This window comes from Lissotriton vulgaris, chromosome 1_2 (genome assembly GCF_964263255.1).
Source record: "Lissotriton vulgaris chromosome 1_2, aLisVul1.2, whole genome shotgun sequence".
In the NCBI taxonomy this organism is placed as follows: domain Eukaryota; kingdom Metazoa; phylum Chordata; class Amphibia; order Caudata; family Salamandridae; genus Lissotriton; species Lissotriton vulgaris.
Genome location: NC_141686.1, coordinates 314707038 through 314723423, shown reverse-complemented (window position 1 = coordinate 314723423; position 16386 = coordinate 314707038).

Here is a 16386-nt window from a genome sequence, read left to right as displayed (position 1 = left end):
GAAAAGTAGAGATCGAATAATTGTTGAAACTGGCATTGGTGTCTGTATACCTGCCGGTAGTTTTGGACTGATTGCCCCTAGATCGGGCCTTGCCTTAAAAGGTATTCAAGTTCTCGGAGGAGTGATTGACAGCGATTATCAGGGAGAGATTAAGGTTCTCCTGCTTAATAGCAGTGAGATTGATTTGTCAATTCAAAAATCTGACCGTGTTGCTCAGTTGCTAATTATGCCTGTTTTCAGTGGTGAGATTAAGAAAGGCACTGCCCCGACTTTGCTAATAATACGAGGCCAAAGAGGCTTCGGATCCACAGACAACCCTGGTGCGAAAATATGGCTGCAATCGCCTAAACATCCCCCTGAACAGGCTGAAGTCATTGCGACCGGTCATGATAATACCATTTTGGTGATGAAACCAGGGAAAGATAGCTGGGAAGCTGTCCCAGCTGACAAATGTTATTTACGAGAATGATTAAGGCCTGTGTTTGTATTCTTTCAGATCATTCTCTGGACTGCTGCTGCAGGATGTGCCGGCGTTGGACTCCTTTTGGTCTGCTACGCCAGGAGAGGAGAGGACCCGCCGACTTCGGTTGATTGGACATCCCGAGTTCCGCGTTCCTTCGCTGCGTGGGATTCCTCATCGAACTTTTGGATCACCCTTGCTAAACGGGTTACTAACTCTCCGCATTTCTGCCTCACTCCCATGAGGTCTGTGACTGATATCCTAGCGACCTGCTTGGTTGCTGTCCCTGCCTCCACTGAAACGTTGCGGCACATTTTCAATATTTCGAGTGCCCGACCCAATATTATTCTGGGCGATTTTGCGGCCCATGAATTTTGCCCTTTGTGTACTGTCCTTTCTGACTCCATTCCCCCGATTCATTCCCAAATTACTACTTACAATATCACGCAGGGTGATTTATGCTTCATTTTGACATGTGATCCCAAGGCCATTTCAGAATGTATAAAATTGAAGTTGCAGGCTGCCACTTCTTTTTCAGCTCATCGACGATTGTTGTGTTTACAAAGACTTCCAAGTTCATGTATTTCCGTTAAGAACAATATGACATGTAAACGTGTATTGGTTGCTCCTAGTTATTACCGTGCAATGTTGCTGCCGTCTGGATGGCTGTTCTCCTGTGGGAATTCCTCCTGGCCCTATATTCCCGCAAATATTTCTGGAGGTCCATGCGCTATCACTAGATTAAGCTTGTTAATGTTTTCCTCGCACCCTGGTTCCCATTCCCGTGTAGTACGCGACTCTATGACATTACATGAGGACTGTGACTCTTCCATTCATCTTTATTCCAAATCTGAATATCTCAGTTTAGCTATTTCCATTATTGGTGTCCCGGCGTTAGCCGTTTACAATGCTAAAACAATTGGCAAAATGGCTTGCTGGATGGTTAAATCCATCAATCAGACTTCTACCGTGTTATCTGACCTGTTATTAGATGCCCAGGGTGAACGCAGGGCAATTTTGCAAAACCGTGCAGCCATTGACTATCTCCTGTTAAAACATGGACATGACTGTTCTGACTTTGAAGGTCTTTGTTGTTTTAACCTCTCCGACCATTCTAAATCGATTCAGGCCCATATTGACAAACTTCATGACTTGACTGCAGAAGTTAGAAAGCATATTGATCAGGGCTGGTTTGACTGGCTCTTTCATTGGTTGCCTGACTTACATTCTTTACGACAGATTCTAGGGGGTGTTATTATTTCTATTTGTATTTTAGTTGCCATTTGCTGCTTTATTCAGTGCATTCCTTCACTATTCCAATTTTGTAGATTTGGTAAGAAAATTAGATCAGTTAATTTTGTTTCTTATTATTCTTCCACTGATGTTAGTTCCATATAGAACATGGCTAATAGACTGGAGTCAAGGGTGAAGTGTTATGACCGACTTTTTCGACCCTCTTTAGAGGGAGGATGATGGAAGATGACTCCAGCCTATTACCCTTACAGTATAGGGATTAGGACTATAAGTAGGACCTATCCATGAGACACAGTAGTGCATTTTCGTACCCTTTTCTTTAGATCAGGGCTTATAAACTTAAGCTAGGGGATAGATATATAAGTATTAGTGATGATCCGTCCTTTTGCAAGAGTGTTAGTATATCTTCTATGGAGTTATGCGTATTTTGGGCCTTGTAGGCCTTAAACGGGACAGACTCCATCTTGCCTTCTGCCCAGTAGCTTGAGAGGCTTTCTAGGTCAAGTGTAATGTTTTAGTTTCGAGGTGTTGTTCGCTTGGAGAGAACCGGTTCAGGCTGGCCCTTATCGAAAGACTGTATTTTTCTCCACTCCGAAGACACAACTTCAGGCCGGCCGGCTGGGAACGTGTCCTTGGTACGGGGAGGTACAAGAATTTGGTGGGCGGCAGGTTACTGGCCGTAACTTTCCATGAAGGGACAGCTTCCATATTAGCGAAAGTGTTAGGCAGTGAGTCAGTCAGTCTGTAGGCGGCAGCTAGCCGTTAGCATCTATGCCATTAATTATTTCCGAGGCGGACAGTCGCCATTTTGAAGTTCGAGTAAGATTTTGAAACCGAGACTCTTTCTGAGGAAGACTGAAGGAGAAGTAGCGCGGAGCGCACAGAGACAGAGAGAGAGAGAGAAAGAGACGGTAGTCAAGAGCAAGCAAGGTTCCAGTGACTTGGAGGGAAGCAGAGGAGATTGAGCATAGCGGTGCAGACGTGTACCCGTGACTGCTGAGGTGTGATTCCGAGACGAGCCAAGCCACAGAGACGAGAAGGGAACCTAGATGACTGCCGAACCCCAACTTCATATTAACCAGGTGACCTCCGCCCTTTCCCATATTAAGCGCGCATTCTAACCTTTACTTTTCTTTGCAGAATATACATTGTGTAGTATTGTGTTTATTTTTATTGTAATAAAACACCCCAGTTCTTAGTGAACCGACATGTGCCTTGTATTCTTGTTCAATCGGGGTAACCTTGCCTTCTAGTCAAACATTGTTTGCATGAGCGGATGTGAATCCCGATCAGGTAATAGATGATTGAGTAATGAGGGAGGAGGGGGACATTTGATGTCAGGAGCAGAAGGTACATATTGCAATTTGGAAAGCCATACAAATCTCTATTATTGTAGTTTTATCCTGAGTAAATAATGCGAGACTTCTTCCCTACGTGTTCATAGGAAAGTGATTGTCGTTGGTACACGGCGTTAATGAGAGCACCTGAGACAGAAGGTGTGTAGGTCTGCCGGATTGCAGATCGTGTGTGAATGAGAACACCGGAAGGACACGGTGTGGAGGTCTGCCGGATTGGGGACCGTGTGTGAATGAGAGCACCTAAGATAGAGGGCGTGTGGGTCTGCCGGATTGCAGACCGTGAGTGGATGAGAGCACTGGGACTGCAGGCCCATGTGTGTAGGCGCGCTGGATTGCGCGCCGAGTGAGCACTGAGGGAGATCAGTGTGTGAGAGTATATAATCAGACCTGCCCGGGGTAGATTAGTCTGGGCCTAAGTGGCCGTGAGACTAGGTGGTGTGAATAGGATATTGTAGAAAACCTATGCATGTTTATTGCAATTTTCCCCATCCTTAGGTACGAAATGTACATACATATATCCATACCCATTGTAAATACGTTCTAAGGAGGGAGGTGATTACGTTCCGGCTGGGTTAGAGGGGCTCTCAGGAGCTGATTCCATCTGGTCCAAAAATCTGGTCGGTACAGCACTATATCCTGTGTGAGGGCCTGTCACCAAAGGCAGAAATGCCCCTGCAATGTCCAGTCTATTTTGAGATGTTTTAAGTGAACAGGGAAGCCATAGAGAGTACATGGTCTGGATACTTGTCAACACAGGTTTCTTAGCTCCATGATGGCTTCACTGATTTCTAAGATGTTTGATACCAAGCATCTTATCTTAATAAACTCTCACTGATGCCAGTGTTGAATTTATTAATAAATTCACACAGGAGACCGTTTTAGAGGGTCTCCTGAAACCTTTCAAGCACTGGTGTGGCCCCTGACTTGTTTTCGGCAGTCTGCTACCACCAGACTTGTTTCTGACCTCATGGGGTGAGAGACAGCGCTCTCAGAGGACAGAGACAATGCCTACTCTGGGTGGAGGTGCTTCACACTTCCTCCTGGACAGGTTGGCCTTCCTGGGCGGGAAGCTGCAATGCCTTTGAAATCCAACCCAGGAACCTCCAGATAGTGAGGGAAGCCAAGCTTCCTTTCCTGCTCCACATTTGGTAGCAGGAAAGGCAGAAAAATTCATTAGATTAGGAAGACAGTTTCCTAGGGCAGGCGATGTGAACCCCTCTCCTGAAATTCCACCATCTTGGAATGGTGGAAACTAACCTATCAGGGCTAGGGTAGTGCCCCTTCCCACAGGAAGGGGTCACTAGTGGGTGTAGGCGCCCTAAAGGTAAGTAGCCCATTGGCTAACACCTATCTCCCTTTGTAATACCCCTACATTCAGTATTTAGGTGGCACCCTGAGACCGGAACATCAGATTTTATGGACAAGAGAAGACCAAGACAAAGAAGACCTGCCTCATGAGAACTGAAGCTCTGCTGCAGAAGAAAAAGTTGCCAGACCCTGCCTGATGCCTTCAGGACTCGACAATCATTGCCTGCTGTGTCATCCTGAGCCTGAAAGGACTCCAAGAACCATGGAGCAACTCCAGCGTTCAAAAAATCGCTAAGAATCTCCTTCGTAGTGAAGGTATCACCCACCTGCACCCCATAGGCACCTGTCCCATGTAGTTCGGTTTGTCGACTTGCTGCTCCCTGACAACCTTGACACAGACCTTAAGGAAGAAAAGGTATAGCAGCTCCGGAGGGTCAGATCTGACTCCACACCAAGTTTGGAGTCACCAGGACCTCCCTGATACGCAGCTCACCAAAACCTGGGGTACCGGACCCCCAACGGCAGACACCAAGAAAAAGAGTCCACACAAGACTCCCAAAGCACTAGAAGCAAGCACCCATTGAGGGATGTCGAGACACCGGAGATCCACTTCCTGAGTGACCCAGGTGTCCACAGATCGCCTCTCAAAGTTGCCTGCTCCTGACCGCGAGGACCTCAAGATGCGCAACGCCCGGCTGACCTGTTCGCCCTGCACCCGGTCCTGGCACCGACTAACCAGCTGTGCTCCTGTGGTTCACAAGCCCTTGCAACCTCCTCTCTCCAAAGAGACCCACCAGACTTACCCTTAAGTCCTCCTGTGCAGTGTGTTTTCAAGTGGCCCCCTTCGTCTTTGCGCACCAGCTTTGGCCAGCATTTTACGAGTCTGGCTAGTATTATCATGCCCCAGCAAGTAAGAAAGTCAACAATATCATTCAAATCCTGTGTTTTTGCAGTTTGGAGTATAAACTGAAAGCCACAAATGCAAGGCTAAAACACATGAACAGAATTATCATGCTGCCTAGACTGTTCCTAGAGGCGTTAAAAAAAACAGAGGCAAAATTGTTATGATGAAAAGTAATGCAGAGGCTATCACTCACTGTCATTCGAGTTTCATCCTATGGCCCTTCCGAACCCAAAACAGGCAGAAATAGGTAGTATTTTTCTCCAAAAAGGTGGCAACTCTTCAGGAAATTAATTGGATAAAAATCATAGCTTTGACAGAAGAGATGAAATAACTCTTTCAGATATACAGAAGGGGTATGGAAGGGGATAAGAGGTAGAAGGCCAACCAATTTAAGAAGGTAAAGGGGGCTAAGTTGAGGGGTCAGTGGGTCTATTTTTTTGACTATGTCATTGGGATGTTCATCAATCATTTTCTCCACTCAATAGGATCAACATAAGTTGGAGGTTTCCCATTTTTCCAGCTTGAAAATGGTAATCTAAAAAAAAATATTCTATATAGGGAAATACAAGACCAAGGATCCATCAGTTGTAAAACGGGATAAAGAGAGTGTTCCTTGGAAAAAGACAAGGTGCTATAATGCCCTGATATTGTAGTTGATTTAGTATTGCCTTTATACTACGCTTTGCTTCTGACCTCATGGGATATTGAGCCTGTACTTGAGGCTCACAACATAGAGGAATTCTGTGGAGTAGAGAGTTTGTCCCACCCGCTTAGTTTCTGTATAAAGATGAAGCTTGTTTGACAGCCCACTCTCTTGAGTAGAATTCCCGATATCCTCAGGTACTATGAAGGAAATGGCCACTTCTATTTCCTCCTCCTCTCTGGGTGGTATCCTAATAAACACCATGGGCTAGTCATGTTCTGCTAAAATTATGTCATTATTTTCAGATAAATAGGGCTGGAAGACTGCTTTAATTGTGTGCAGGTATCCCCCTCTATTTGTATATCTGAAGTATAAACCCTAACAGGAGGATTTACATGTTTATCTGGAGTTTCAATCTGTATGAACTCATCAGTTGGACTCACCGCCAGAAACCTCTAGGGAGTCTGATGCACCTTTGTTTCTTCTGCTGCTCTGTCTAGAAGCCCAAGTCCCATTTCACAGAAGTATCTGTAGCTACTATTAGAAAGTCCTTCCACTTTCTCCTTTTTAAATTGAGTTTTAGGGTCCAAATCTTTCTGTTCCCTCTTTACAGTGACTTCAGCCTGTTGCAACTTTCTGCTTGCTGTAGTCTTCTTTTCTTCACTGCTCTGTCCGACCTCCTCTTTGTTTGTTTACTTTGTGAGTCCTGAAAAGAACAGGAAGAGAGCTATCAGAATACTGATACAGTTCTGGGTTTTTTAATTTTATTGCGGTCCCCCAAGTTATAATTATTCTGACTGGGCTCCCGAGTTACAGGAGATCCATACTGTCTTTTCTCTCTCCCCCTCTGTTTCTTTTTGCCTTCAGCTACAGGTTTATCCTGCTGGAACTCTCAACATCACTTTTAGGTTTTAAATGTGTGTGGGAGGGCAGGTTTGATAAACAGGCGTGGAGGCTGCAGTAGAGGTTTAGAAAGAGGTTTATTATTAATAGAAGAAGTTGTGATAGGGCGTGAGGAATGTCCTTGTGGTCCTTCGTCTTCGTCAGAGGTTTCTGGTGAACTGGAAGGGTCGGAAAAAGGTGTTGTCTTCTTTCCTGGTTCCTCTGGACCGGGGTGATTACCCCGGAGGCGCATAGGAGTGAAAAGAACAAAAGGGAACCGTAAGAATGAAGTCTTATACTAATGCGGTTGTGTTTTCCCTTCACCACACCTTGGTGCTCTATGATTTTCTGGTGCCCACCAAATAAGAGGAAATCCTGTTCCAGTGGATGACAGCCAAGGATATTGCCCAGCACAGATTCGAATTTAGGAAATAAGATGGAGGAAAAGAATATGGTGTGGCTAAGGATAGGTTCAACAATGTGCACGAATTATGGTGTTTTTCAGGCTATGGCCAAGGATAGGTTCAACAATGTGCATAAGAAACGACAGGAAACATGTTTTAATGTCCCGTGCCTAGTCCACCCTCCTCCCCGTTTCTTAAGTAAAAAACGTCCCTCCCTCCCTTTACTTTGTACCCTCGAGCCGTTTGTACTCACCGGTTCCCGCCGTAACTCTCCTGAGTCACGGCCGCTCCCCAGCCACCTCCGGACACCACCAGTCCTCGAACCAGCTCTCCTCTTTGTCTGACAAGGGTTCACTGCTGCACTCGGGTCCCGCGTCTTCTCCTCTCTGCTCGGGTCCTGCGTCTTCTCCACTCGGCTCGGGTCCCGCGTCTTCTCCTCTTGACTCGGGTCCCGCGTCTTCTCCACTCGGCTCGGGTCCCGCGTCTTCTCCTCTCACCCCGCAACCTTCAACTGACGCCCTTCTCATTGGCTCTGGAGTTCCCCTTCCTGGGTGTAGAGGCGGTACTTCCGGGTCATGGCTATCTGCGTGATCCTGTAGGAAAACAGCAGAGGGACATGGACGTCGTAGTCCGTGAATACGGCGCTGTGCTGACATCCGCAACGGGAAACTCTTCTTTGGGGTATGTCCCTGTACCTCCTCACAATGTGCTTTATTTGTCTGCGTACCTATAGTATCACAGTCCACAGAGGCATAAACGTCAGATATTATTCTCAATATTTCCCGTTCACGCTCCTGAACTGGAACTGCTGCAGGCCTCTGACACTTCTCCCTTAATGTAGCTTAGGATGATTGAGGGAAGTGTACAAATATTTCCCTTCCATTTCCACCTACGTCCTGAGCCGGTGCAGCCCAGTGCTCATATTGTACTTGTTTTAATGCTTTGGAGAGAAGGCTAGTGACGGTGTGCAATGCGTGTTGTGTAAATACATGCAAATATACTTCCCCAGGTGTCACGCTCTTCTTCAGGTGGCACAATTCCAAAGGGGAAGACTCAGAGTCCGTATTCACTGCTTGCCTTGGGGTGTTGTGTGAGGGTAAATGCTTTCAACTGGTGGGTCTTGCGAGCAACTCAGAAGGCAATTTCATCCTGCTTCGTGACAGTGTGATGTGTTCCTTATGGAGCTCGTTGTCATATTCCCTATGGTAGTCTAGCTTTGGACACTTTAAGCCGCTTTTGCTTTGCTCACGTTACAAAATATCACGCTTGTGTTTGCGCCACATTGTAATTTTACAAATATACTGCACGTTTTCAGATTTTGTTCTTCTTCTGGGATTTAGTGGGAACATCTCAAGCGAGGTCAAACAACACTGCTCTTTATTATTCCCTGTGGTCTGACACTAGCATCCAGACATAACAGAGGAATCCAGCTTCTGCTTTTAACCAGTAAGTTTTATCTTATAACCTGGGGCCTGTCGTTTTGAAAACACACCGAGCGAAGACATTCTCATAGAGCAAATGTCCCGAGAGGAGAGAGCTGAGACAGCTGAGATGTAAAACAGCTATCTGTGTATGGCAGGATGGGGGTTGCCACTAATCCTATAGATCTATTATATAACCGTTTTCCATAGTGAGGGAAGTCTTAGGCAAGTCTGCCAGCTAATACGACAGGGCTTGTTATTGTGTATGGTCTCCTAATTATGCTCATCACTTTGTTGACCTGCATATTCTTTCTGATAGCAGCACAATTGCTTCATAAAAGACCACAATAGTTTTGATAAATAATGTAAGCTTCCTTCATGTCTCTTTTTCATTTAGTGTGGACATGCGTGAGCGAGAGATCGAAAGGTGATGGCCTGCTACCACGATCCCTGAGAGGATCAAGAGTGTTGTGTACTGGGATGCCAGATCTCGTGTCTCTCTAGAAAGGTTAGGAGAGAGAGTGAGGCACTATAAGCTAGTCAAATTTGGGCCCACAGGTACTGATGTGGTATGGTGACTCAGTCCCTGCATACTGATATTCTGTGGTCCCAGACAGTTCTGTTTGTGAGCAGAATCCCTGCGACAATAGTGCTTATCGTCTGTGGACTGATTGCTTGTACAGCAGTCTGCTCCTGCACGACTGGTCCTGTAAGAGCTGGTATAGCGTTCATGGTTCATACCATACATTGTGTGAGTGTCCTGTACAATGAAAGTGTTTAATTTAAGATTCCCACAATGTCAGCAAGTGGTAGGATCTCAGTGGAAAGATTTTATACCTAGCTAATATTGGCCATGTAGCCCCTTTGTTACTCAGAAGACCCAATCTATCATTCCTGCATGTGTTTGGTAACTCATCAGCAAACTAATTCTGGTGTTCATGATAAATTAAAGAGATTTACAGTTTGTGGTTTGCTCTATAATGTGCAGGCAGTGCTGCTGGCTTATAAACCTGAAACTTCCCTGAGGCAGGGTCCACAGCCTCAAACTCCACCCATGAGTAACATGTTTGAAAGGCTTACACTGCATGTGCAGCTATTACAAAGATGACTCCCCCCTAGCATTGACACGGTATATGACTGCCTCTCCGTAATTTACTCCTATCACAATTGGAAGAGCCGCCATTTTAATCAAATGGATTCAGCAAAACAAGAGAGTCAAAAACATAGAAAATCACAGCTGTGGAATAACTTTTAAGAGTCAAGCTTGACTAACCGACAGTAAATGGTTACCTTGTTTACTACAGACATCTCTGTATACTTGTAATGATGATTCTCTTGTGTGGGCAAACTCAAAGCAAACTCAAAGGTCCAAACAATCTGAATGGCCGACGTTGGGCACTATATTGCATAAATTAGGACTCTGGCCTAGGTCTACAAGACTTGTCTTTGGGTGCCTGGACTGAGGTCAGTGCACTAGCGCTTGAGCGGGGAAGTCCAGGTTATTGTAGCCCCACAGAACTCCTACTGGTGTGATGTCTGTGCTTTCTGGTGACAAACAGTCCTGTAAAGGTTTCAGGAATTCAGTGGCAATTCAAACCCACTTTCATTCTTTAGAATAGCACGCACATGTATTGTACTTCGAAAAGAGACTAAATATGTTTAAAAGTGTTTATTTCAACAGTCTCATCCTGTTGGTTAGTACATGAGTAATAAACACACAGAATATAATCAAAACAGCACTCATGCATTTTACAAGTAATCAAAATAATATGAACAGTTCTAACATAATTACAATATTCCTAGCAGCCTTACACCCTAATGCTACTTCTGTGTGCTACACTATGACAGCATGGACTAGTTAATTTGCCTCTAGAGTTTCTTGGATGTCAGAGCGCTGCACACCTGTTCACAACAGATCTGCTATGGTTATCAGACATCCGTCAGGCAGAGTGTTTTCTCAGAGGGAAAACACATCAGCTGGGCTCAGCTTCTCTCTACTCTCTAAATCGTGTCTCAGCATAAGAATGGATGCTGTGAAAATCTAGTAGGACCACTTGTGGAAACTAGCTGCAATGGCGGTTAGCATTAGCTGAAGCCATTTTGTTTTTGGCAGCCATTTTAGTTACAATGTAAGTGGCCTAACACCAAGAAATGGCGGTTAGGGCTACAGCACGCAACAACAGTAATATTTTATATCATTCAGTAATATTTAATTCATATTCAACATGACATTTTCAAATTTTTTACAAAATACATGAACAATTTTTGCGAATACATCAATATGTACAAATTACATTTCAAGAACTTTTTATGTAACTGTTTCAAAAGCAACCACAGATTATGAGTACCCAATGCATTTCGGGACACGAGGTTCCTTCATCAGGGGTTCCTGTAAGAGAAAGGAAACTATTTATCCGATGCCTGTGCAGGTTCATTCAACAGAACAAACTGAGAAAATTTACAAAATTACTTAACAGATTCAACTATTCTAAAAACTTCCCTATTCAATGAACTATCCAATTCAGTGACCACTAATACTAACACAACTCCGGCTTACGTATTCAACAGCGAGATTCAAAGACCAACATCACATCTATCATGGACAAAAACTAGATTCGCTCATCTTAAAATGCAACAAAACGGATACTAAATTTGTAGTGACTCTATCCTTTGTGAAATGTGTCTTGTGATCTAAATGTCAACGGAAACATAGTCAAAATGTGCTGTTCAGAAATCACCAGAAGACATTCTGAGAACTTTTCACAGTCAAGTAAGGAGCTTACCGATTTGAGAAATACACGATTTACAGGTACACAACCTGTCGAAAAATACAAAGGAGTATTCAAAACATTGTGAGATTGGAGGGAATCAAATAGATTCAGACAAACTCGCGATTAATTAGAGCCATTTGTTTGTCACGCACGAAGTGCTCACCTCTTTTAAAGAGTCGCGTTTCAGCACTGCTACAACGAAGTTCACCGGGCGCCCTCTGTAAAATACGAACGAAATTGAAATCAAGAATGTCCTTTTTGACAATTCTCAGCAATAAGCTGCCACACCGCTTACCAAGAACGCCGTCGGTTACTCGTCGTAAGTTAAACCATTCCGTGTCGGGAGGTGGATACACTTCCGTGTCCGCCTCCTTTCAAATAAATGCTAACGTCATCAGTGGTAAACACAAAAAGCGGACCAACCGCTTATTGCGTTTTTTCATAGTAGGAACGTAAACTTTACTCGAAGAGCCGCGGACACTCTTTAGGTTTTCAAATGCCTATAAAACCATTTACAACGTCTATTGAAACCCTTCACTCATGTATCCTCTACCAGCAAAAAAACTTAAAATGGAAACCGAATACGCATACCTATCAAACCTAACAGCAAGTCTAATTGTGAAATGTAACGACCATGTAAAACGCTACTTTGTTTATTACAGTGATAATACAGGTTGCTTATTTATCAAACACATACACATTGTAACAACAGAAAAAATAGAAAAAAATACATTCCTGGAAATACACAGTAAAATATTCAAAACATTAAAAACATTGTATATGTTGAACTTTTACCTATGTTGGCCATTCGTAAACGTATAAGATGTGTGGCGTGTATGTCAATTGAACCTACTGTGTGTTAAGGACCAAAGGTGGGGAACCGACCAGCCAATTAGTAGAAAAACTGTATGAATGCGATGCATATTATAAAAAGCAGCGCATGGGGGGCGTGGCTAAGCACGCAATGGCGGAGGACGCGTTAGGGTAGAGCTCCGTGCCAAGCTCCCCTTCCCTGAGCCGTTTCTCCGCCGAAATTAATCCTAGCCGCCCGAAACTGCTGGCGGACCCTCCCGGAGCTCTCCTCGGCAAACTGGCCGACTTTTGTCTCGGGGCTCCGACGAGGCTGACCCCGACCTATCCTGCGGACCTCCTGCGGGATCCGCTGACACCTGGCCGGCGGGGCGGCTGCGGGAGTCCGAGGCTTGGGCCCAGCTCACAGGCCCTAACTGGTAGGCCACGCCACACTGTCCGTGGCCCCCTGGCCGGCTGCTGCCGCGCTGTGAGCAACCTCCGGTGGCCCGGCGATCGCCTTGAACCGCAGCGGGACTACAGCGGAGGGCCCGGACCAAGCGGGTAGTGGGCCCCCGGCCCCCACATCGCGGCCGTCGCGCGACTGCTGCCCTGCGAGCTGGCCGGCTCCTTGGACCTCCGGAGGGCACACCTAGGGCACATCTAGGGCAGGCGAGACGTGGAGGTCGACCCCGGAGAGGCGCCGGTGACGTGGCGGCCCGACCAGCGGGGGCCCCTCTCCGAGACACAGCACAGCCATCGGAGCCACCCGGTGAGTCCCTCCTGCGCCCGCCAGCATAGAGGAGCCCACGCGGAGCGACAGCCCGGGCACTGCGGCCCCAAGACCTGCAGCACAGCAGACCGACCCTCCCCTCGCCTGGACGCCACACCACTGCCGGAGACAGGCTGACCGCCCTCCCCTGGGACGGAGACACACGACGGTGTGCCCCACGCCGGGCCCGCCTGCGGGGCCCCCCCACGGGGACAATCACTGCCTGAAGGTCGGCGAGGCACACGAGAGGCTGTGACCCGGGCCGGAACCGGTGGTCAGACCCGTTCACGACGCTTGGACCCCTCGGACTCACGCACAGTGCCGGTCCCCCCGGCCCCCACTACAACTGAGGCGGAGTGACCGGGCCGCGACCCGCTAGCGCCCCGGGGGGCAATCGGCGCGGCCGCGGACCGCCAGGGACGAGCACGGGCAAAGGAGGGGACGGGACCCACCCGCCTGCGCCGAGGCCCCCGCGCAGGGCCGCCCGCTGGAGGACCCCCCCCCTTAGGGGACAACACTGACGGCCTAACCAAAGGGACTAGCCAGCATTCGCGGGGCCCCAACCCAGGCACGCAGCGCTTCGGGGGACGCCGTCACTGGAGCAACGCCAGGGGCCGACCCTGCAGGACAGGCGCCACCAGCACATGTCCGGGGGAGTGCGGACCCGCACCGGGACCGGAGGGGCCCCGCCGAGGGGGAAGACGGACAAGCGGATACACAAAATGGCCGCCGAGCAACTGGCTGCGAGGCTTGACAGCGTGCTGGCAGCGGTGGAACGGATGGAGCAGTCCCTCCAGCAAACCAGAACCTCCCTGGAGTCCAAAATTGACGGGGTCGCAGTGGACCTGACCCTCCTGCGTGATGACCATAGGAAATTGTCCGACCGCACCAAGACCCTGGAAGGCGTAGTGAAGGAGATCGAGCCCAAAGTCACCCAGACCGATAGACACGTACAGGACCTCCTGAACAGAGTGGAGTTCCTGGAGGACAGGGCTGAGGACGCGGAAGGGAGGGCGAGACGCAACAACATTAGACTTGTGGGGGTCCCGGAGAAATGGGAAGGGAACCGCCCGGCCGAACATGTGGAAGAATGGCTACGGACACTTCTGCCCGAAGGCTCGCTGTCACCGCACTTCGTCGTGGAGCGCGCACATCGGGTGCCAACGAGACCCTATACCACCGGCGCCAACCCGAGGCCGCTGCTCTTCAGGATACTGAACTACAGGGACAGAGACACGGTGCTGCGTGAGGCACGGCGATTGGGCGAGGTGCGCATAGACAACGCGTCGATCATGTTCTTCCCCGACTACACCATCCAGGTGCAGCGCCAGAGGCACGACTTCATGGCAGTGAAGAGGAGACTGCGCACCGCGGGCCTCAAGTACTCCCTGCTATTCCCTGCCAAGCTGAGAGTGGTGGCGGGGGACAGCACTTACTTCTTCAACACACCCGAGGAGGCCGACGAGTGGCTGGACGGAGGCACGGACACGGCACCGAAACACTCTCGCGGAGGCGAGACGAGGACCAGGCCACGAGCACCGCGACGACGCCGCAGGCACAGGACCCAACAATCCCAACACGCGGAGGAGGGGGCGGGACTCTCCCCCACACAGGACCAGATGCTCCGAGAACAACGCGATGCACTGCAGAAGGTCTCCCAAATAAGCAACTCATCCTCCCACGAGACGGCCCAGGAGGACGGCCAACAGCCGGTACCCAGCGACGACGACGAGGCCATATACGGGATCCCGAACTCACAGATCTCGGTGGAACTGCCCATCGTCACGCCGCAAACATCAGACCTGATCCACTGACCCTACGGGGGATGTCTGCGTTGGCCTTGCCATGACGAGGGAGGGGTTGGCAGTGGTTGCCTGGACGATGGTGCGCAATCGGCGCACGCCACTGCTGGGGTCACCCCCCACAGCCCCCCCCCCCTGCCAGCTGATCGAACTGTGGACACCTGGAACAGTGAGTAAAGCCCTTATGGCACAAGTGGTAGGCTGGGAGGGCGTTGTAGGGGTGGTCTTTTAGCGCGCATCTGCGCCTGGTCGCACACAAGATGGGCGATTTGGAGCATTGGACCGAAGTGGGCGGCCACTCTTGTCCTGTATTGTAAGGCTCAGGGAAGCGGCCTGCTTCCCCTAAAACTGACTATACATACATCCTGCCGAACTTGTGCTTAGCACACACTACCCCTTGAACAAAGCAAGAATGTTCCTCTCTCTTGAGAGTATGGACGGTGGCCCGTTCCGCCACTGCCCTTTTGGTATTTTAGTGGGGTTAGCCCGCTGTTGGTTGTTGTTCTTTACTGTTTTTTTTCCCTGTCCTTATGTTTTCCCAAACTTTGCTGAGTGTAATGTGGGGGGTGGGAACGGAAGAGCTGGGGGAGCCACTGCTGGGGCCTTTGGTGATACCGCTGCTATTGGAAGGGTCAGGGGGGAATGTATATTGCTGCAATGTCTGCCATAAAAATATGCACGTGGAACATTAGAGGTATGCACACACCCGCGCGCAGGTACCAAATCTACTCCTACTTGAAGAGGCAGAACGTGCAGGTCGCGCTATTGCAGGAAACACACCTGAGTGGGGTGGAGGTGACAGCGCTGAGGCGGAGATGGAGGGGACAACTGTATGCCACTGAATACTCCTCGTACGCCCGCGGGGCGCTGCTGTGGGTAAAGCCGGGAACTCCCTTCGTAATGTCGGACGTACACATAGATGCGGAGGGGAGGTATGTCTTGGTGAAGGGCCGCATAGACGGGCAACCAGTGGTCCTGGCGTCCATTTACGCTCCAAACACGGATCAGGGCGCCTTCCTAGCGCGTATCTCAGGGAAATTAGCGCCCTGGCACGGCGTCCCATGGATCCTGGGGGGCGACTATAACGCGGTACTAGACCCAGTGCTGGACCGTTCGGTCCCGCCGAGGCCAGAGGCGACACCCCAGGGGGCCACGAGGGCACTCACACAGTGGGCAACGCAGTGGGGTCTGAAAGATGCATGGCGTGCGCACAATCCGAACACTAGGGTGTACTCGTACTTCTCGGGAGCACATGCATTACATGTTCGCCTCGACAGATACATGGTGTCAGCGGACATGTTGCCCCATATCACTGACTCACAATACCTGGGTAGGACACACTCCGACCATAACCCCCATACACTGCACATGGCCTGGGAACGCCCGCGCCCGCCAATCCCCACGTGGCGACTGCAACCTGCATTACTGCTAGATGCCCCCTTTAGAGATTCCCTGCAGGCCAGCGTAGCGCAATACTTCGAAGACAACTCAGATACAGCATCCTCCCCGAGAGTAGAGTGGGACGCATTCAAGGTGGTGGTACGGGGACATTGCTTGAGCACCCAGGGGAGCATACGGTGGAAGTTGGAGGAGGACTTGCGCAGGGTGGAGGCGGACC